Source organism: Carcharodon carcharias, chromosome 13 (genome assembly GCF_017639515.1).
Source record: "Carcharodon carcharias isolate sCarCar2 chromosome 13, sCarCar2.pri, whole genome shotgun sequence".
NCBI lineage: Eukaryota > Metazoa > Chordata > Chondrichthyes > Lamniformes > Lamnidae > Carcharodon > Carcharodon carcharias.
In genome coordinates, this window is record NC_054479.1 from 114,529,229 (window position 1) to 114,551,143 (window position 21,915).

At 54.3% G+C, this 21,915-nt stretch overlaps 1 protein-coding gene across 6 annotated transcripts in view; it reads right to left on the reverse strand.

Moving 5' to 3' along the window:
• The window catches only part of LOC121285991 (traB domain-containing protein-like), a 49,691-nt gene that overhangs the window by 16,142 nt on the left and 11,634 nt on the right, over positions 1 to 21,915 (reverse strand). For all 6 annotated transcript variants that reach the window (XR_005944870.1, XR_005944868.1, XR_005944867.1 and 3 more), the window contains one exon: positions 2,007 to 2,147. The gene's annotated coding sequence lies outside the window, so the exon portion shown is untranslated. The remainder of the gene's footprint in view (positions 1 to 2,006; positions 2,148 to 21,915) is intronic.

Below are 21,915 nucleotides of genomic sequence, written 5' to 3' on the forward strand. Positions count from 1 at the left end.
CTGATCCCACACGCCAAGGGCATAATTCTGCCCCTAGAACCTGCCACCAGAGGGAAACAGTCACTGATCTGGAATTGTGACCAGGGCACTCCTTAACTGGCATGGAGGCAGTTCCAAGTCCAATGAATGGCTGTGGGGTGTCTCTTGAAGCTGGGGAGAGAATCAGAGGCCTTCCAGCTTCAGAGGAGCATGGGGCTTGTAAGTAACTGGGAGTTCACTTCAACAAAAAGGTACCCTCCTAGACACTTATTTCAAAAAAATTAAAAAATAGGGAAAGCAGCCAGACCACCAGTGCGGGAAGAGGAGCCCTTCTATAGGGTGGCCTTTGGCAACACCCAGGCAGGAAGGGAGGGCCTGCAGGCTGCCTGGAGCATTGATCAATCGCTTGGGTGCCTGCCTAAGCAGCTAATCTGCCCCATTGCTTCTGGGAACTGGAGATTGACCAGGAAATCCCAGTCGAGGCCTCCGTTAGCTTAACCTTAACAAAGTTCTTAATTCCAACCCTGAATCTGTGCTGGCCAAAATGTACCGTACGCTCAGACGTATGACTGCCATACCGTTGCCTGTCTGAATGGTTGAATAGTGATTGAATGGCAAGAGAAACAAAAGGAAATGAGGTGAAATTGAGAATGGCAATAAAGAAATGAGAGAGGCTGAGTGAGGAGAGGATGAGCATAAGAACGAGAGCAGAGAAAAACAGAGGCAGCGAGAAACAGAAATGAGAAGCAAAGAAAAATATAGCAAGAGTAACTATTAAAATGCACAGTGACTTACAGATGATATCATTTCAGATCAAAATCTATTCTACATACATGAAAGAATGGACGGAAAACACTTAGGTCGAGAATTTCCTTGGGGCTTCAGCAGGAGCACGGTAGAAACCCAGCTTACCCACATAAACGTCGACAAAGTTAAGCTGCAGAGCAGGAACAGATCTGAATAAACTCCCTCCCTTAGTTGGCTAAATATTTTTTATTTTATGGTCAGCTGCATTTCCAGGGTGGACTGTAGCTCCAAGCTGGTATGATGGCATGATTAAAGATGTTCTGCTAATGTTTCAAATATGACTTTTCTTCAGAATGAAGGAGAGTCAGCTTTGACTCGAAACATTAACTCCATCTCTCTCTCCACAGATGCTGCCAGACCTGTTGAGTATTTACAGCACTTTATGTTTATATTTCAGAATTTCTGCATCTGTAGTATTTTGCTTTAATTTAAAGATGCTCTATTAGATTTTCTTACCATAGCCCATACTTAGTATTGAAACCTAGAATCATCGCAGAGATTTTCTGGCAGGAGGTTGGCGGAAGCCCCAGAGAAATTGCCTTAATGATTACAAACGTCTGTTTGTGTCATTTCCCTGGAGGTTCTGCCAATCACCCTCTGAAGCTGTGGCAGGAGCTTGGCTAAACTGCATGGAGATTCAAGACCTCTGTATTCTTACAATTATGAGAAATTTTGATGCCCAGCCTGTTCTCTCCTAGCATTAAAAATATAACAGCACTCTGAACATGGGAATAAGTACATGCGCACAGAGCACCAAGTAGGCATTGCCAGCAGTATAACTCAGGTTTTGCCAGCTGTCCTTCACACTCTATAACTAGTAGTTTCAGACCAGTGGTGTAATATACCTGTTTTCATTCAGCCTCAGTTTCTGGAACAACAAAAAGCCTCCATGTTGGCTGGCATCAATGCATTGAAAATAATGTAACATTTCCTGTATTACTGACTTGGATAATACAACTTTTATATTGTTGGTATAGTATTATTCCAATTATAATTATACAACATAATTTGTGTTGGTTGCTGTAAAATAAAAACATGAGTAAAAATATCAGAAGACCAACATATTATGACAGCTAGACTGTCTGAAATTTCTGCATTACATTTTAAGTTTTGTCGGAAAGGAATTAACCAATGAAAGCAAAACAAGGACAACAGCTCAGAACTTCCCATGATAACGTAAAAATAAACATTAATTAACAACTTAATGAAAATAACAGCACCTGCTTTATTGACTGTCGCATTTTGCATAAGTCAAACACCTTGGCTTCATTTAGTAATGACTGTTCATCTAATGTTAAAAGCAATTCTCGACTTTGGCAAAGTTCTAACACCACAGCATCTGGTTGTACATCCTGGATTATCTGGAAGAAAAATATTCATATGTATCAGTTCAACAAGTAATGGTAGATTGTGCTAAATAAACAGCTCAGAATGAGGATTCATATTCGTAATTCAATCAGTTATATTGTTCCGCTAAATTTTTTTTTCATGAAGTTTACAAAGAAATGTTGGAAATGTAAGTACATATAGAACATTACAGTAGCATTTCATACACAGTTGAAAATGAGATTGTCAGAAGTTTAGGTTTCTGTCTTAGAGATTCCTTCAGATACAGCAGTATGTTATTTCTGTAAGAGAGTCTGAGAAAATTATGTTCAGAACTCTGCCCGTACTGCCCAACATCTAACCATACAAACCATTAATATAGGGGTGTAAAAGTCGAATCTCCTTGTGACCTGAACTAGGATATGTGTTTTTTGCACATGAGCTCCTCCAATTTTTTTGAAGGCAGACTGAGAAATCAGTTGATTGGAAAATGCCAGCTACAAATTGTTAAGTTATTTTCCTTCAAAGGAAATAAATGTATTAGATGCATTTTGTTTAATCAATACAATTCATCTTGATGTAATAATGCAAAATAATTGTCCCATGTCAGTGAGTCATCTTACCTGAAGTGAGTAAAATAACTCTTCACAATCTTCTTGAATCTTCATTATGAGCGTGGTCAAAATTTGATCTCATCACTGTCTTTTTAAAATCTAACTGCATTTGCTGGTCCTGATTGATTGCCTATGTCTCTGTCCTGATTATTTATCTCATTCTTTACACAGACAGCAATGTTATGTTATTTTATTTATTATTTGTTTCCCTGAGGTGGTGTGATGAGTATTTCTTTTGAGCCCCTCGAGTTCTTTTGGTAATGATGCCCCCAAAATGATATGAGCTATTATCAAATGTCAAGACAGGCAAATTAACTGCTCATTCTTTACAGTGTAAGTTAGCATTTTAACCATCTATTGTCTCAGTGCTTCCTTTTTAAGATTGTATGAATACCTTTGAGACAAATCCCAGTACTTAATTAATTCTGTTGATAAGAGTTTCTTCTTGCCCACTTTAATTGAATGGTCAGTAATGAAACCCAATTTTGTTTTTTTGCCAACTTTAATAATTGAAAACATTTCAGTGTCCATGAATGCTATAAGTATTTCCTATTCCAATGTACATTATTTTATACATCTCATGGTTAAAATCCATCTACCACTCCAAGCTCCCTCTGCTTAAATAGTCCAGTTCCTGCAGACTGCTTTTGATGGTATCCATGTTCTCCATCTGAAGATACAGCTATATGTTGACAGGAAGTTTATTAATATTATTGCAAGAAACACTCACTGCCATATTGTTCCAATTGTCAGGCATGGAACCTATAGTAAAATAACTCCAAAAAATGTTAGTCAGAGCCTTGCATGTTTTCTCTTAGATCCTAGGGTATGCGCAATATGGTACAAGTGCCCTATACACATCAAATTAATTGCTCTTCTTTAGAGCAAGTCTGCCAGTGAAGAGTGGGGAGTCACCACATCGGAAGCCTGGAAAGCAAACCCTGTCAGGTTTACTTGCAGAATCCCCAGTGAGTGTGGGGTACCCAATACTGCTAAAAGTCCTCAATGAAGTTCATCATTGATGCCTGATAGAGAGGTAAGTTGGAGATGTTTTCTGTGGGAGCAGGATAGGAAGGGTGTTGGGGCAATGGTGTACAAGTCAGGGAGGAGGGGAAACCCAGAAGGGCCAGAACTTTGGATAGGCCTCCAATGAGCCAGGGCACCCATGAAGAAGGTACCTCTTCCTTTGGCACTAGTAGTCACAGGAGTGGAACCCGGCGGGCTTCAAACCTGGCTCCCTCCTATTCCTGCCATGTGAAAAACTGCAGCAGGTTGGGATGAGGCCCACTAGTGGCCACTTATGGGCCTCAATTGACCCAAAGCTGTGTAGGCGCTTGGAAAACACCCATGGCATCGCACCTAATTTTACAGCACCCCACCTGCCTGCCAACACATCCCAATAAGAGTGTAAAATTCTGCCCCAAATATTAAGACCAGAATTTTTCGGCCTCTTTTGCATCAGGCGTCATGTCGAGCAGTGGGGGACCATATGGTGAGAAAGCCAAGAATCGATTTCAAGCCATTGTGAAACCAGTTTCTGATTGTCCGCTCTACCCATCAGTGACGGGCCACGTTTCCCATTGTCACACGTCAGGAACCTAATTTCAATACTTTACCATCTAGTTATAAGCTCTGCTCGCCAAAATCATACCCCCACATAAAATTTACCACCCACGTCAGCGTGACTTCAGAACGATGTGCTTCACAATTGCGTTTAAAAGTCGTGCACCTGGCGAGCTGAACTTCAAGAGGAACGCAGAGATGAGTGTATACAACCTTGCACTGTGCTCCCGAGTATCGGCTTGTAGGACATCACAAAAGAGGGGCCATGCATTCATGGGAACACAGGCAAGTCACTTTTATCCGGCTGGTGCAGCACTGGGACAAGGACTCCAGTGGGGGTGGGGCCGGGGAGAGGGGTGCAAGGCAGCACAGACTGAAGGAAGTACACAAGCACAAGCTGGGAGGGGTGGGGAAAGGAGGGGTTGAGGGAAGTGGCCATGCAGTTGGAAAAGCTTGTCAAAGGTGACATTCTTCCGCAGCTGAGACTATTCTGATGCAGCTCCATTGACAGGCTTGGAGTCAGGCCTCTGAAGCTTTCCTCCCCACTCGAGCAACACAAAGGCAAGAAAGTGTCACCAAATACTCCAGAACTTTTCACCCCTCAGGCGCAGACTGCAAATTAATGTGCATTTTAGAGGGATGCAGAGCAATTGGCCAACTGGGCAAGTTGTAGAATCTCCTTGTGAATGATGGCCATGGAGCAGTCACTGATGGAGGCTAACAGAGCTCCTTGCAATATCTTTATCACAGTTTGGAACAGTATCCCTCACGGTTCAAGCTAACAATGCTGTCTTGCAATGTGGGTTAGGAGAATGCCTGCGCCTGAGCTGAGAGCACATCATGCAGCCCAGTGGCTGAAGCTGCCGCCAATCAGTCAGGTGGAGGGGGGCAGAGGTGGGTGGAGTTTCAGACAGCTATGATGGCCATCCAAGTGGTGGCCAGCACTCTCTTACATGCATGAAGGGGCCTTCAGACTTAACCAGGAGAGGTCCTTTGTACAACTATGCTAACCCTCTCTTTGATTCTGCAGGAGGAGGACGTCTAGATCATGGAGCCTGGTGATTAAGCAGCATGCCTCATAGCTTACAGAGACCAGAAAAGTAGAAGAAGAGAGTTGCAGAGGCACCTGGCTTAGCAAAGTGGGGAGCACCTCCTCCAGGATGGAAGGGTAGCAGGGCCTGCTGCACACGCAGCTGAAGATCCACAGTGAGCCATCGCACGTAGGCGCCTCACTAGATCCAGGGTCCATAGACAGTGCTCGTCATTCCTGAAAATGACCAAGAACCAGTGTCACTGAAGACTATGTATGTCTAGGGAACTGGTCGGTATATATGCTACCTGCTGCAGGATTTGGCGCCATGGGGACATAGAGGGCATCTGCTGCCAGTGGCCATGAAAGTGACCAAGGCGCTCAATTTTTACGCCAGTGGCTCTTTCCAGAGTTCCACAGGTGACCTCTGCAGGATCTCGGAAGCCTTCAATCACAAGTGCAGTCAGGAGGTCACGGGCGCCATCTTTGCGAAGGCACAGAACTTTGTGCATTTCGCCAGTGATCAGGAAAGCCAGGAAGCAAGAGCACTTGGATTTGCGCACATGCCAGGTTTTCCACAGGTGCAGGATGCCATCGACTGCATTCATGTGGTGCTTAGATCTCCATGGCAACAAGCAGTCAACTACATCAACCGCAAGGGCTTCCACATGCTGAATGTTCAGTTGGTGTGTGACCACCACAGACGCATCCTGCAGGTCTGCGCATGATTCCCAGGACTGCTCATGATTCCTACATCCTCAGAATGTCTCAGATCCCTGACATCTTCCAGGGTCCACAGAGGCTGTAGGGTTGGCTCTGCAGCGTGAAGGGCTACCCACAGAGGATGTGGCTGATGACACCCGTGCAGCAGCCTCAGACTGTAGCAGTGCGACGGTGTAACGAGGTTCATACTATGACCTGGACTTCAGTGGAGCAAACAATAGGCATTTTGAAAATGAGGTTCTGGTGCCTCGACAGTTATGGTGGAGCACTGCAATACATTGTACCGAGGGTTTCGCGCATCATCGTCACTTGCTGCACATTCCACAGCCTGGTGCTGCATTGTGGGGAGGACCTGGCTGAGGAAGAGATGGAAGATTTGCACATCTCCTCTGATGAGGACGTCGAAGGGGTTGACGGTGATGAGGTCCCTGCAGGGAAGGATGCCAGCGATGAGGCCGTTGCACTGGCCAGACATGGCAGCCATGCTGGGGAGGCCCTCGTAGCTGCCAGATTTGTGGATGATGATGGTGTGATGCAGTGAGGACACTCCTGGTATCCTCACCTTGGACCTGTGACTGTTTGACTCCTGTGTGGCCGTTGGCAGCGTACATGCCCTCATTGATCAGGCTCATGTCATGGAGCCACAGCGGAGGCCCTAAAAGCCATGAGATTCCAGGAGGATGATGATGACATGCAGAGAGGACACTCCATAGATCTTCACATAGCCTCTGTGAATATCTGATTCTTGCCTGGCTGAGGGCAGCTCACATGCCCTCAGTGATCAGGGTCATAACATGGACTGAACCGTGAAACATTAAATGCATTTGATCCTTTGTCAGCCTTCAGCACTTTTCCCCTGCAAGAGCACACCGTCACCAGCCACAGATGCTGAAGAGATGTGGGGGAGCCAGTTCCACCTCAAAGTTGTTGAGAGCACATAGAGAGAATGATGGAACTCTGTGACACCTGCCCATGACATTCTGGCAGCAATGACAAGCCCCATCGAGGTGCAGGCATCAGTAATGTTCCAGTGAGTGTGAAGCCGGACCATCACTTTGGTCTTAAGATTACACGCTGTACAGGGAAGAGCCCTGGACTAAGAAACCTGCCGTTATCTTGTGCAGAACCAAGGTTTCACATCTGAGTGACACAGACACTGTTCATCAGAACAAATGGCCATAGGCAGGGAGACATTCTTGAGAGTTCATTTACAATAGTGAACAGTAAGTACAAGTGATTAACACCCATGCCCAGGCTGTGCAACTACAGCTTTTTTGCTAGGCTTGGCCTCAATAGCCAAGTGGTTATTGTACTGGGTTTGTAACCCCAAGATCAAGAGTTCAAATCTCACAATGGCAAACTATGAAACAATGTAACTTCATCTGAAACAGATGGAAATGGGTTTGTACTCAAAAGAGTTACATTTTAGGGAGGGTGGTCAGGCGCTAGTGTGCCTACGCACACAGGTGGCGACTTTCCGCCTTCAGACCCTGCAGCGATACCTCTACGTCGAGCCTCCTCCTAGATGGTGAGCCCTGATGACGTATTTCTTCCGTCAGGTGCACGGCCTGAATTATGACGTGCAGCTCCTGTTTACAGAACAGCTGGGCCTCGGTGGCTCCTTGCAGGCGTTGCCCGTCTTTTACCAGGACCTGATCAAAGTCTGGAAAGTGGTCGCCTCGCGACGCAGCTCTCCCCCGTCAGGAGTAGCGGCTATCGTCAGAGAGCCGCTGCTCAGGAATCCGCCCCTCCGTCCTTTTCAGTGGTTGGCGGAGAGGAGGGCTGTGGCCGCAGGAGTGACCAGGATCGGGGACGTGCTGGGTGGTGGAGGACTGGCCTGGATGCTCCCACAGGAGTTGGTGCGACGCGCGTCTGTGAGTGTCCAGGTCGCAGCCGATGCCATCCAAGACATGAGAACGGTCGTGCTCGGACCCAACATTATTTTGGGTCTTGAGGTGGCCCAGGTGCGCGGTGGTCTTCCGTCTGAGCGTTCCCCTGTTCGGACGGAATTCCACATTGGCCCCAAGCCCCGAACCCTCCCTCGGGTGCTGGTGCCCCGCAATATGAGCCGCCTTGGGGACATGCCCTCTGTGCCTTTTGGCACGGCAAAGAGGGGCTTTTTGTACGGACTGCTGCTGCACACCTTCCATTTTCTCGCCCTTGTCCGTCGACCGGACACGCCCTGGCGTGCCTTGTTGCCGTCCGGCGGCGGAGGCCCCCGATGGGAGGCCCTCTACGGAGGTGTCCTCCCCCTTTCTATCGGGGACCTGGGTTGGAGGGTGTTGCATGCAGCAGTCCCTTATAATAAGAGGATGCATAGGTTCACGGACTCTCAGGACACGTGCCCTTTTTGCAGTCTTGTGGAGTCCGTGGACCATGTATACGTAGGGTGTTGTAGGCTGCACTCCCTTTTTAGTTATTTGAAAAACCTTTTATTGATGTTTTGTTTGCACTTCAGCCCCACGCTCCTGATCTATGGGCACACGGTGCGGAAGGGGGTCGGGAAGGAGGAGGACCTCCTCGTGAACCTGCTCCTGGGCCTGGCCAAGTTGGCCATTAACAGGTCCAGGCAGCGGGCGATCGACGGGGGAGTCCCACCCGATTGTATGTCCCTCTTCCGTGGCTACGTTCGCTGCCGGATGTCCCTGGAGAAGGAGCACGCGGTGTCTGCTGGCACTCTCGAGGCCTTCCATGCTCGGTGGGCACCGCGGGGACTGGGGTGTTTTGTTGACCCCTTTAATCACATTTTGATTTAAAGTTTGTAAGTTTCCTTTAAACTTTGTTCTTGGTTTTACAACTGACCTGAATTAGGGGCTGTGCCTGATTTATCCCAATTTTGTTGATTTGGTTTTCATTTAAAAGATTATCAAGAGTTCATTTTCTTAACGATCTCGTGGAGGTAATTGTGGATTCAGTTTGTTTCCTGATACTGAGGAGAGAAGGTGTGTGGTGTTGGTGTTGCTGCTCCTCAGTGTTTCAACTGTTTCTGCTGCTGCTTTTGGGGTTGTTGCTTCTGCTGTGTGCTGCTGCTGGACCTGCACTCAAGGGTGTTTGCTGCTGCTGGACCTGCCCGTGTGGAGCAAAGGGAGAGAGAGGGAGAGAAGAAGAACAGCTTCTGTTGTTACAGGACAGGAAGGCCAGGACTGTGTCTAAAAACAACATCCTAGGTGGGTGTCCAATGTTATTGTTTGTGTAAGGTGGGGGCAATAAAGGACTGTGTTTTGTAGGGGGAGGCAAGAAGACTGCCAGACGGGTTGGGGAAGGAAGAGAGGGAGGGTGAGTGTGTGTGCTGAAACCATCTTTCTGCCGCCCCTCCCTCAACCCAGCCCTTTTCCCTGGTAAGGCCAGCAGTAGCTGGTGAAAACATCACCTCCCCCTGCCTGAAGAACATCAGGCCCCCACCCACCGTCCATCCACCATCGAGGACACCCATCTGGACATTTACCTCTTTCCCTCCTGTGCCTCCCTGTCTTTTACTCCTCTCCCTCCTCTCCTCTCCTGCCTAAAAGAGGGGAGGTTGTTTCTACCTCTCTCCCCCACCCCCTTTCCTCCCTATATATATGAAAAAAATATAAAAAAAAACAAAATGGCCAATCCTTCCCGGGGTGGGCGTGGCTCTGGCCCTAAGGCCAATTCACCATCGCCTGTGGCCGGGCCCTCGAGGGCTAATGTGGAGGCGGTTTTGTCACCGGTGGCAGGGCCTCAAAAAAAGAAAACCTATGCGGGGGTGGCTGCTTCTGCAGCTCCAGCTGCTCCTGCTGCCCTGTCACCATTCCGCCTCCTCACCAGGGCCCTTGGGGTAAAGAGCTATGCTCACCCTGAAATGACAATAGAGGCCTGCGTAAAGGCTATGGCTGGGGTCGTCGGCCCCTCAGCCATTGTCGCGGCCTCTAAAATGTATGGGAAGGCCATATTCTTCTTGAGGTCCGAGCGGGCGGTGCACCTCGCCCTGCAAAAAGGACTCACTGTGGGCGGGACTTTTCTGGCGGTGGATCCCCTTGAGGCCACCGCCCAGAGAATTATTATTTCGAACGTCCCACCTATTCTATCCAGTGAGCTCCTCCTCCCCCACATTAATAAACTGGGGGAGGTCAGTTCGGGGGTTGCACCAATCCCGCTCGGCCTCAAAGACTCGGCCCTCCGCCACGTGTACTCCTTCCGGCGCCAGGTATTTGTCCGCTTGGCCCAGGAGGAGTGCCTGGAGGGGGCCTTCTTTATCAATTTTGAGGGGACCGCCTATCGGGTCTTCTGGACCGTGGAGGGTGTGCGGTGCCATGCTTGTAAGGAGGCGGGGCACGTGAGGAAGAACTGCCCCGCCTCCAAGGCTACGAGCCCCACCCAAGCGGCCACGGCTGGCACCGCCCCTCCTCCCCCCGCCACCACTCCATCTCCCTCCCCGCAAGGGGAAGCGACGCCGGCGGCCACTGCCATCTCGGCTGCCGGTGAGGCGGGGGGAGAGCCCCCACGCCGTAAGAAGGCGCAGAGGAAGACCCGCAACCTGGAGGCGGCCCCTGAAACGCCCCAAAACCCCCAAACACCTGCAAGCACCGGCTCGGGGGAAAAGACAACATCCGGCCCCGGCGTCGTGTCCGCGTGTGCTCCCGGGCCCGTGGGTGCTAAGGCGCCGAGTGCTGGGCCCGGCGTCGTCCCTGCGCGTGCTCCCGGGGCCGGCGGGGAAGGGACGCGGGACCCCGAGCCGAGGTATCTAACACCCAAAACCCAGAGGGTGGAGTGTCCGGGAGGGCTGGACAAGGAGGAGGGGGCCTCGGAAATGGAGGTCTCCCTAGCCCCCAGCCTGACCCGGAAGAGACGTCACGCTTCGGAGGAGGAGGTGGGTGATGCCCAAACTGAAGAAGTTGGGTGTGTCCCTTCCCCCGATGAAGAGGTGGTGGCGTCTCCACCAAGTAAAATCTCGCCCTGTCCTCTGGGGGAACTCAAAACCCCTGCACCGACTCCCACCACTATTACCCCTGTCAACCTGCTGCAGTCCCCTGAACAGGGCCCCTCGGGGGTCACTGAAGGCACCTCCCTTGAGGTGGTGCCCGACTCAGAGACCCTCGATACCCCCGAGGTACCTTCTGGCTCATCGGGGGACTGCAACTTTCAAAATTTAAAAAATGTCAACGGGTCATTGGGTGGCGGCGAAAAGGAAGGCCTTCCCGCTCCCTCCCAAACCTTAGCACCGGGCGTCCTAGTTTTGGGTCAGGAGCTTGTCCTGAGCTCCCCGGACGACCCGGTGCCGGGAGGAGAGCGGGCATCAGAACTGCCGCTGCCCTCTGACCCAAAACGTTTAGAGGAGACCAGAGAGGACCCCTCTGGCCTTGATCCTGGGGGTGGGATCGAGGTACAGGTGGGGCCAGCTGGCAGCTCCGAATCAGCCCCCGTACTCAATGCGGGGGAGGGGTAGGAAGCTGGAGGCGACGACCTGGAGGAGGACGGGGTGTCCGTGGTGAGCGCTGGAGATTACGCTGAGTCGCTCTCAAGCGAGGCGGTGGATCCCCTGGTGCCCTCCACTGACTCCCCCCTCATCCCCCCAAGGGAACTCCGGGACTTTTTGGCGAGTCATCGCGGTCGCCGAGACAGGGTTCAGTTGGCCTTGGACCGGTGGCATTCTTTTCCGCTGGTGTTCTGGTCCACTCGCGAGGCTCTCAAGTCTCCTGAGTTGGATAGGAACGCGCGGCGGAGGGTCCAAACGTTTCTCGCTGGGCTCCTGAAGGAGAGGAAGGACTAAAAAGTCCTCTTCTTCTTTTTAATGACTTAAGGTGAAGATTTGATGTACCTTTGACAATGAAGACGACTATAGCCAGCCTCAACATCCGCGGCAGCAGGGCCGCACAGCGCAGGTTCCAGAACTTCTCGGTCCTCAGGGACGGGAAGTATGCGTTGTGCTTCCTGCAAGAAACCCATACCGTTCCGGGAGACGAAGCCACGTGGCTCCTGGAGTGGCGAGGGGGGGTCTACATGAGTCACCTAGCCTCCAATTCTGGCGGGGTGGCTATCTTGTTGGCCCCGCATTTTCAGCCGGAGATCTTGGGGGTCAAGGAGCCAGTGCCAGGCCGGTTGCTGCACCTGACTGTGCGTCTGGGGGGGGCGGTGCTTCACTTTGTGAATGTGTACGCTCCCCTGGGCACGCAGCAGCAAGCGAGCTTCTTTGAAGAAGTGTCCACTCATCTCGGCTCCATCGACGCTGGCGAGTGCATCGTCCTCGGGGGGGGATTTCAATTGCACCCTCGGGGTCCGGGACCGTCACGGTACCCCGCACTGCACGCGAGGTGTGAGTAAGTTGCGGGACCTGGTCAGGTCCTTCGACTTAGTGGACGTCTGGCGAAATCTCCATCCTGACTCCAGCGTGTTCACCTTTGTGTCACCTGGAGTCGGAGCGTCCAGACTCGACCGCCTTTACGTTTCGAAGGCGTACGTGTCCTGCGTTCCGGCTGCTTCTATACAGCAGGTTCCGTGCACGGACCACCGTCTGGTGTGGGCGGAGCTCACTTCGTTCTGCGCTCGGACGGGGTCCGCGTACTGGCATTTTAATAACCTGTTGTTGGAAGACCAGCGGTTCCTGGACTCGTTCCGTCGCTTCTGGGCCGGCTGGAGAAGGAAGCGGGGAGGCTTCCCCTCCTTGAGGCTATGGTGGGACGTGGGCAAGACTCACGTCCGAGTTTTCTGTCAAGAGTACGCGAAGGGGTCGACAAAGAGACGCAAATCCAGGGTCGAGGAGTTGGAGAAGGAGGTGCTCGACCTGGAGGCACGTCTCCGTCAGCCCGACGCGGACCCGGCCCTGCGGTCGGTGTACGATGAGAAGAAGGGCGCGCTGCGGGACCTGCAACTGGTCGGGTCTCGGGGCGCGTTCGTGAGGTCGCGGATCTGTTTCCTTAAGGAGATGGACCGTGGCTCTCCCTTCTTCTACTCACTGGAAAAAAGGCACGGGGTCCGTAAGCAGCTCTTTACGCTGCTGGCCGACGACGGATCCCTTGTCTCGGATCCGGAGGGCATCAGGGCCATTGCCCGAGATTACTACACTGCCCTTTTCTCTCCGGATCCGTACAGTGAGGAAGCTTGCAGAGTTTTGTGGGAGGACCTGCCGCAGGTCGGCCCGGAGTGCGCCGGAAAGCTCGACTCCCCTATAAGTCTGGGGGAGCTGACCGGCGCACTCGACGGTCTTTCTAGGGGCAAAACCCCGGGACTAGACGGGCTGACCGTGGAGTTCTTCAGGGCGTTCTGGGACGTCTTGGGGAGCGACTTCGCGGGGGTCCTGGGGGAGAGCATTGCTACCGGGGAGATGCCCCTTTCGTGGCGCAGGGCCGTGATTGCCCTGCTACCGAAGAAGGGGGATCTCCGCCTTCTTAAAAACTGGCGCCCGGTCTCCCTCCTCAGCACGGACTACAAAATCTTCGCCCGAGCCATGTCTTCTCGGCTCGGCACCGTGCTGGACCATATGATCCACCCTGACCAGTCCTACACCGTCCCGGACCGAACCATTTATGATAACATCCATCTGGTCCGGGACATCATCCACCATTCCCAGAGGGCTGGTCTGTCGAGCGCCTTCCTGTCTCTCGATCAGGAGAAGGCGTTCGACAGGGTGGATCACGGATACTTACTCGGAACTCTGCGAGCTTTCGGGTTCGGGACGCATTTTGTCGCCCGGATCCGACTTCTGTACACCGCCGCAGAATGCCTAGTGAAGGTTAACGGGTCCCTGACGGCGCCCCTTCGCTTTGGGAGAGGGGTACGTCAGGGCTGCCCCCTGTCTGGCCAGTTGTATTCTATTTGCGTGGAGCCTTTCCTGCGCCTCTTGCGGAGGAGGTTGTCGGGATTGGTTCTGCGCGGGCCGGGCATCGGGGTGGTCCTTTCGGCTTACGCCGATGACGTGCTCCTTATGTTTAGTGAACCGGCTGACCTGCGGAGGATGCGCGAGTGCCAGGAGGTCTACTCTGCCGCTTCTTCGGCCAGGATCAACTGGGGTAAGTGTTCTGGACTCCTGGTCGGTCAGTGGCAGATGGATCCCCTACCCGAGGAGCTCAGGCCTTTCGCCTGGAGCAGGACCAGCCTCCTCTACCTGGGGGTCCATCTCTGCCCCGCTGAGGAATCCTGGCCGGCAAACTGGCAGGAACTGGAGACGAAAGTCACCGCTCACCTGCGGCGCTGGACAGGACTGCTCCGAGTGCTATCTTACCGGGGTCGAGTTCTGGTCATAAACCAGCTGATCGCCGCCATGTTGTGGTATCGGCTGGTCACTTTGACCCCTCCCCCGGACTTTGTCACAAGAATCCAGAGATTGTTAGTCGACTTCTTCTGGGACAAAAGATTGCACTGGGTCGCTGCCGAGGTTCTGAGTCTCCCGCTTAGGGAGGGTGGTCAGGCGCTAGTGTGCCTACGCACACAGGTGGCGACTTTCCGCCTTCAGACCCTGCAGCGATACCTCTACGTTGAGCCTCCTCCTAGATGGTGTGCCCTGATGACGTATTTCTTCCGTCAGGTGCACGGCCTGAATTATGACGTGCAGCTCCTGTTTATAGAACAGCTGGGCCTCGGTGGCTCCTTGCAGGCGTTGCCCGTCTTTTACCAGGACCTGATCAAAGTCTGGAAAGTGGTCGCCTCGCGACGCAGCTCTCCCCCGTCAGGAGTAGCGGCTATTGTCAGAGAGCCGCTGCTCAGGAATCCGCCCCTCCGTCCTTTTCAGTGGTTGGCGGAGAGGAGGGCTGTGGCCGCAGGGGTGACCAGGATCGGGGACGTGCTGGGTGGCGGAGGACTGGGCTGGATGCTCCCGCAGGAGTTGGCGCGACGCGCGTCTGTGAGTGTCCAGGTCGCAGCCGATGCCATCCAAGACCTGAGAACGGTCGTGCTCGGACCCGACGTTATTTTGGGTCTTGAGGTGGCCCAGGTGCGCGGTGGTCTTCCGTCTGAGCGTTCCCCTGTTCGGACGGAATTCCACATTGGCCCCAAGCCCCGAACCCTCCCTCGGGTGCTGGTGCCCCGCAATATGAGCCGCCTCGGGGACATGCCCTCTGTGCCTTTTGGCACAGCAAAGAGGGGCTTTTTGTATGGACTGCTGCTGCACACCTTCCATTTTCTCGCCCTTGTCCGTCGACCGGACACGCCCTGGCGTGCCTTGTTGCCGTCCGGCGGCGGAGGCCCTCGATGGGAGGCCCTCTACGGAGGTGTCCTCCCCCTTTCTATCGGGGACCTGGGTTGGAGGGTGTTGCATGCAGCAGTCCCTTATAATAAGAGGATGCATAGGTTCACGGACTCTCAGGACACGTGCCCTTTTTGCGGTCTTGTGGAGTCCGTGGACCATGTATACATAGGGTGTTGTAGGCTGCACTCCCTTTTTAGTTATTTGAAAAACCTTTTATTGATGTTTTGTTTGCACTTCAGCCCCACGCTCCTGATCTATGGGCACCCGGTGCGGAAGGGGGTCGGGAAGGAGGAGGACCTCCTCGTGAACCTGCTCCTGGGCCTGGCCAAGTTGGCCATTAACAGGTCCAGGCAGCGGGCGATCGACGGGGGAGTCCCGCCCGATTGTTTGTCCCTCTTCCGCGGCTACGTTCGCTGCCGGATGTCCCTGGAGAAGGAGCACGCGGTGTCTGCTGGCACTCTCGAGGCCTTCCGTGCTCGGTGGGGACTGGGGTGTTTTGTTGACCCCTTTAATCACATTTTGATTTAAAGTTTGTAAGTTTCCTTTAAACTTTGTTCTTGGTTTTACAGCTGACCTGAATTAGGGGCTGTGCCTGATTTATCCCAATTTTGTTGATTTGGTTTTCATTTAAAAGATTATCAATTTTGAGGGGACCGCCTATCGGGTCTTCTGGACCGTGGAGGGCGTGCGGTGCCATGCTTGTAAGGAGGCAGGGCACGTGAGGAAGAATGCCCCGCCTCCAAGGCCACGAGCCCCACCCAAGCGGCCATGGCTGGCACCGCCCCTCCTCCCCCCGCCACCACTTCATCTCCCTCCCCGCAAGGGGAAGCGACGCCGGCAGCCACTGCCATCTCGGCTGCCGGTGAGGCGGGGGGAGAGCCCCCGCGCCGTAAGAAGGCGTGGAGGAAGACCCGCAACCTGGAGGCGGCCCCTGAAACGCCCCAAAACCCCCAAACACCTGCAGGCACCAGCTCGGGGGAAAAAACATCATCCGGCCCCGGCGTCGTGTCCGCGTGTGCTCCCGGGCCCGTGGGTGCTAAGGCGCCGAGTGCTGGGCCCGGCGTCGTCCCTGCGCGTGCTCCCGGGGCCGGCGGGGAAAAGACGCGGGACCACGAGCCGGGGAATCTAACACCCAAAACCCAGAGGGTGGAGTGTCCGGGAGGGCTGGACAAGGAGGAGGGGGCCTCGGAAATGGAGGTCTCCCTAGCCCCCAGCCTGACCCGGAAGAGACGTCACGCTTCGGAGGAGGAGGTGGGTGATGCCCAAACTGAAGAAGTTGGGTGTGTCCCTTCCCCCGATGAAGAGGTGGTGGCGTCTCCACCAAGTAAAATCTCGCCCTGTCCTCTGGGGGAACTCAAAACCCCTACCCCTACCACTGTTACCCCCGTCAACCTGCTGCAGTCCCCTGAACAGGGCCCCTCGGGGGTCACTGAAGGCACCTCCCTTGAGGTGGTGCCCGACTCAGGAACCCTCGATACCCCCAAGGTACCTTCTGGCTCGTCGGGGGACTGTAGCTTTCAAAATTTAACAAATGTTAACGGGTCATTGGGTGGCGGCGAAAAGGAGGGCCTTCCCGCTCCCTCCCAAACCTTAGCACCGGGCGTCCTAGTTTTGGGTCAGGAGCTTGTCCTGAGCTCCCCGGACGACCCGGTGCCGGGAGGAGAGCGGGCATCAGAACTGCCACTGCCCTCTGACCCAAAACGTTTAGAGGAGACCAGAGAGGAACCCTCTGGCCTTGATCCTGGGGGTGGGATCGAGGTACAGGTGGGGCCAGCTGGCAGCTCCGAATCAGCCCCCGTACTCAATGCGGGGGAGGGGTCGGAAGCTGGAGGCGACGACCTGGAGGAGGACGGGGTGTCCGTGGTGAGCGCTGGAGATTATGCTGAGTCGCTCTCAAGCGAGGCGGTGGATCCCCTGGTGCCCTCCACTGACTCCCCCCTCATCCCCCCAAGGGAACTCCGGGACTTTTTGGCGAGTCATCGCGGTCGCCGAGACAGGGTTCAGTTGGCCTTGGACCGGTGGCATTCTTTTCCGCTGGTGTTCTGGTCCACTCGCGAGGCTCTCAAGTCTCCGGAGTTGGATAGGAACGCGCGGCGGAGGGTCCAAACGTTTCTCGCTGGGCTCCTGAAGGAGAGGAAGGACTAAAAAGTCCTCTTCTTCTTTTTAATGACTTAAGGTGAAGGTTTGATGTACCTTTGACAATGAAGACGACTATAGCCAGCCTCAACATCTGCGGCAGCAGGGGCGCACAGCGCAGGTTCCAGAACTTCTCGGTCCTCAGGGACGGGAAGTATGCGTTGTGCTTCCTGCAAGAAACCCATACCGTTCCGGGAGATGAAGCCACGTGGCTCCTGGAGTGATGAGGGGGGGTCTACATGAGTCACCTAGCCTCCAATTCTGGCGGGGTGGCTAACTTGTTGGCCCCGCATTTTCAGCCGGAGATCTTGGGGGTCAAGGAGCCGGTGCCAGGCCGGTTGCTGCACCTGACTGTGCGTCTGGGAGGGGGCGGTGCTTCACTTTGTGAATGTGTACGCTCCCCTGGGCACGCAGCAGCAAGCGAGCTTCTTTGAAGAAGTGTCCACTCATCTCGGCTCCATCGACGCTGGCGAGTGCATCGTCCTCGGGGGGGATTTCAATTGCACCCTCGGGGTCCGGGACCATCACGGTATCCCGCACTGCACGCGAGGTGTGAGTAAGTTGCGGGACCTGGTCAGGTCCTTCGACTTAGTGGACGTCTGGCGAAATCTCCATCCTGACTCCAGCGTGTTCACCTTTGTGTCACCTGGAGTTGGAGCGTCCAGACTCGACCGCCTTTACGTTTCGAAGGCGTACATGTCCTGCGTTCCGGCTGCTTCTATACAGCAGGTTCCGCGCACGGACCACCGTCTGGTGTGGGCGGAGCTCACTTCGTTCTGCGCTCGGACGGGGTCCGCGTACTGGCATTTTAATAACCTGTTGTTGGAAGACCAGCAGTTCCTGGACTCATTCCGTCGCTTCTGGGCCGGCTGGAGAAGGAAGCGGGGAGGCTTCCCCTCCTTGAGGCTATGGTGGGACGTGGGCAAGACTCACGTCCGAGTTTTCTGTCAAGAGTACGCGAAGGGGTCGACAAAGAGACGCAAATCCAGGGTCGAGGAGTTGGAGAAGGAGGTGCTCGACCTGGAGGCACGTCTCCATCAGCCCGACGCGGACCCGGCCCTGCGGTCGGTGTACGATGAGAAGAAGGGCGCGCTGCGGGACCTGCAACTGGTCGGGTCTCGGGGCACGTTCGTGAGGTCGCGGATCCGTTTCCTGAAGGAGATGGACCGCGGCTCCCCCTTCTTCTACTCGCTGGAAAAAAGGCACGGGGTCCGTAAGCAGCTCTTTACGCTGCTGGCCGACGACGGATCCCTTGTCTCGGATCCGGAGGGCATTAAGGCCATTGCCCGAGATTACTACACTGCCCTGTTCTCTCCGGATCCGTACAGTGAGGAAGCTTGCAGAATTTTGTGGGAGGACCTGCCGCAGGTCGGCCCGGAGTGCGCCGGAAAGCTCGACTCCCCTATAAGTCTGGGGGAGCTGACCGGCGCACTCGACGGTCTTTCTAGGGGCAAAACCCCAGGACTAGACGGGCTGACCGTGGAGTTCTTCAGGGCGTTCTGGGACGTCTTGGGGAGCGACTTCGCGGGGGTCCTGGGGGAGAGAATTGCTACCGGGTAGATGCCCCTTTCGTGGCGCAGGGCAGTGATTGCCCTGCTGCCGAAGAAGGGGGATCTCCGCCTTCTTAAAAACTGGCGCCCGGTCTCCCTCCTCAGCACGGACTACAAAATCTTCGCCCAAGCCATGTCTTCTCGGCTCGGCACCGTGCTGGACCATATGATCCACCCTGACCAGTCCTACACCGTCCCGGACCAAACCATTTATGATAACATCCATCTGGTCCGGGACATCATCCACCATTCCCAGAGGGCTGGTCTGTCGAGCGCCTTCCTGTCTCTCGATCAGGAGAAGGCGTTCAACAGGGTGGATCACGAATACTTACTCGGAACTCTGCGAGCTTTCGGGTTCAGGACGCATTTTGTCGCCCGGATCCGACTTCTGTACACCGCCGCAGAGTGCCTAGTGAAGGTTAACGGGTCCCTGACGGCGGCCCTTCGCTTTGGGAGAGGGGTACGTCAGGGCTGCCCCCTGTCTGGCCAGTTGTATTCTATTTGCGTGGAGCCTTTCCTGCGCCTCTTGCGGAGGAGGTTGTCGGGATTGGTTCTGAGCTGGCCGGGCATCGGGGTGGTCCTTTCGGCTTACGCCGATGATGTGCTCCTTATGTTTAGTGACCCGGCTGACCTGCGGAGGATGCGCGAGTGCCAGGAGGTCTACTCTGCCGCTTCTTCTGCCAGGATCAACTGGGGTAAATGTTCTGGACTCCTGGTCGGTCAGTGGCAGATGGATCCCCTACCCGAGGAGCTCAGGCCTTTCACCTGGAGCAGGACCAGCCTCCTCTACCTGGGGGTCCATCTCTGCCCCGCTGAGGAATCCTGGCCGGCAAACTGGCAGGAACTGGAGACGAAAGTTACCGCTCGCCTGCGGCGCTGGACAGGACTGCTCCGAGTGCTATCTTACCGAGGTCGAGTTCTGGTCATAAACCAGCTGATCGCCGCCATGTTGTGGTATCGGCTGGTCACTTTGACCCCTCCCCCGGACTTTGTCACAAGAATCCAGAGATTGTTAGTCGACTTCTTCTGGGACAAAAGATTGCACTGGGTCGCTGCCGAGGTTCTGAGTCTCCCGCTTAGGGAGGGTGGTCAGGCGCTAGTGTGCCTACGCACACAGGTGGCGACTTTCCGCCTTCAGACCCTGCAGCGATACCTCTACGTCGAGCCTCCTCCTAGATGGTGTGCCCTGATGACGTATTTCTTCCGTCAGGTGCACGGCCTGAATTATGACGTGCAGCTCCTGTTTATAGAACAGCTGGGCCTCGGTGGCTCCTTGCAGGCGTTGCCCGTCTTTTACCAGGACCTGATCAAAGTCTGGAAAGTGGTCGCCTCGTGACGCAGCTCTCCCCCGTCAGGAGTAGCGGCTATCGTCAGAGAGCCGCTGCTCAGGAATCCGCCCCTCCGTCCTTTTCAGTGGTTGGCAGAGAGGAGGGCTGTGGCCGCAGGGGTGACCAGGATCGGGGACATGCTGGGTGGCGGAGGACTGGGCTGGATGCTCCCGCAGGAGTTGGCGCGACGCGCGTCTGTGAGTGTCCAGGTCGCAGCCGATGCCATCCAAGACCTGAGAACGGTCGTGCTCGGACCCAACGTTATTTTGGGTCTTGAGGTGGCCCAGGTGCGCGGTGGTCTTCCGTCTGAACGTTCCCCTGTTCGGACGGAATTCCACATTGGCCCCGAGCCCCGAATCCTCCCTCGGGTGCTGGTGCCCCGCAATATGATCCGCCTCGGGGACATGCCCTCTGTGCCTTTTGGCACGGCAAAGAGGGGCTTTTTGTACGGACTGCTGCTGCACACCTTCCATTTTCTCGCCCTTGTCCGTCGACCGGACACGCCCTGGCGTGCCTTGTTGCCGTCCGGCGGCGGAGGCCCCCGATGGGAGGCCCTCTACGGAGGTGTCCTCCCCCTTTCTATCGGGGACCTGGGTTGGAGGGTGTTGCATGCAGCAGTCCCTTATAATAAGAGGATGCATAGGTTCACGGACTCTCAGGACACGTGCTCTTTTTGCGGTCTTGTGGAGTCCGTGGACCATGTATACGTAGGGTGTTGTAGGCTGCACTCCCTTTTTAGTTATTTGAAAAACCTTTTATTGATGTTTTGTTTGCACTTCAGCCCCACGCTCCTGATCTATGGGCACCCGGTGCGGAAGGGGGTCGGGAAGGAGGAGGACCTCCTCGTGAACCTGCTCCTGGGCCTGGCCAAGTTGGCCATTAACAGGTCCAGGCAGCGGGCAATCGTCGGGGGAGTCCCGCCCGATTGTTTGTCCCTCTTCCGTGGCTACGTTCGCTGCCGGATGTCCCTGGAGAAGGAGCACGCGGTGTCTGCTGGCACTCTCGAGGCCTTCCGTGCTCGGTGGGCACCGTGGGGACTGGGGTGTTTTGTTGACCCCTTTAATCACATTTTGATTTAAAGTTTGTAAGTTTCCTTTAAACTTTGTTCTTGGTTTTACAGCTGACCTGAATTAGGGGCTGTGCCTGATTTATCCCAATTTTGTTGATTTGGTTTTCATTTAAAAGATTATCAAGAGTTCAAATCTCACAATGGCAAACTATGAAACAATGTAACTTCAGCTGAATAGGAACAGATGGAAACGTGTTTGTACTCGAAAGAGTTACATCTTCTTAACCTTCCTAACCCTGTAGCTATGTCTTGATGCTCCTGGACATCCACAGCGGAGCTGGAGGCAGTCTGTTGACTGCTATGTCAGTGATGACCCTGGCGGGTATCCGCTGGAGGGCCAAGACCTGGAAGGCCCTGATCTGCTTTCAGGGTCCTGCTGTGTGGCAATGGCAGGCACCCTCCTCAGCCTGTGGAGCTGAAGCTCCTGGTGTCACTGGAAGAGGGGATACAGATGGGCCGGACACTCCCGGAGTCACCTGAGTGGATGGTATCGGGGTGTGCACCTGCTGATCCTCCTCCCTAGGGGTGTCTGGCAGTCCCTGGCTGACTCCTTGAGGAGAAGGGGAAACTGAAGTGAGATCGAGCTGCCCCAAACCCTTCTTGCGTTGACACGGTTGGAAGCCAACTATGGCATCAGCAATGGAGTTC